The sequence below is a fragment of the Oratosquilla oratoria genome, chromosome 4 (assembly GCF_046742065.1).
Source record: "Oratosquilla oratoria isolate Oo_2021 chromosome 4, ASM4674206v1, whole genome shotgun sequence".
NCBI lineage: Eukaryota > Metazoa > Arthropoda > Malacostraca > Stomatopoda > Squillidae > Oratosquilla > Oratosquilla oratoria.
The window spans coordinates 78,309,465-78,310,369 of NC_134780.1; positions in this window are offsets into that span (position 1 = coordinate 78,309,465).

Sequence of the window (905 nt, forward strand, 5' to 3'; positions counted from 1 at the left end):
CCCTCCTCCTCCTCCCCTCCTCCTCCTCCCCTCCTCCTCCTCCCCTCCTCCTTCTCCCCTCCTCCTCCCTCCTCCCTCCTCCCTCCCCTCCCCCTGCTACTCCTCCACATTTTCCTACTTCCTATCCTCCTTCCTCTACTCCCCCTCCTCCTCCCCTCCTCTTCGACCTCTTTTCTCTTCCTCCTCCTACTCCTCCTCCTCCGTTAGGCGTTCTTAAGGTACGCTATTAGACTACGGATCCCGCCAGTTAGTCCGTCTGTCCGTCCGTCTGTATGTCGCGTTCTAACGAGCGACACGACGCGGCACGGCGCTGCACCCGTCTTAGGTTCCTTTGGCGAATCATCGTCAAGACACGTCGTCAACACGTTTCCTTTTTTGATTGGTCCATGTCTTCGGGAAAAAAGTGACAATTCCAGAACTCTGTCTCTCTCTTTCTCTCTCTCTCTCTCTCTCTCTCTCTCTCTCTCTCATGTGTGGGTGTCTATCATCACCATTTCTTGAGCTGTACGGATAGGAAGGAGAACTTGAGGGAGGTTTTATAAGAATTCAAGTATTGGGACATCCGTTCCTTCGAAGTAAGAACCATCGCTAGCTTCCCTCGCCCTCATAGTCCCAACCTTGCTCTTTACACCTGAGTACACCTACATCCAAACCAGACAGACAGAGACAGAGAGGGGACCAGGGATTGATACACACACAAAGCAGAGACAGAGAGAGAGAGAGACAGAGAGGGGGCCAGGCAAAGATACTCACACAAAGCAGAGAGAGGGGAAGCTAGAGGCTGAGAGAAAGAGGGACAGCCATAGATATACACGCAAAACAGAGACAGGCAGATACAGACTGACAGAAGTACACAGATTCACAGGCAAAACAGAGAAGGAGACAGACAGACGGAGAGAGGGACA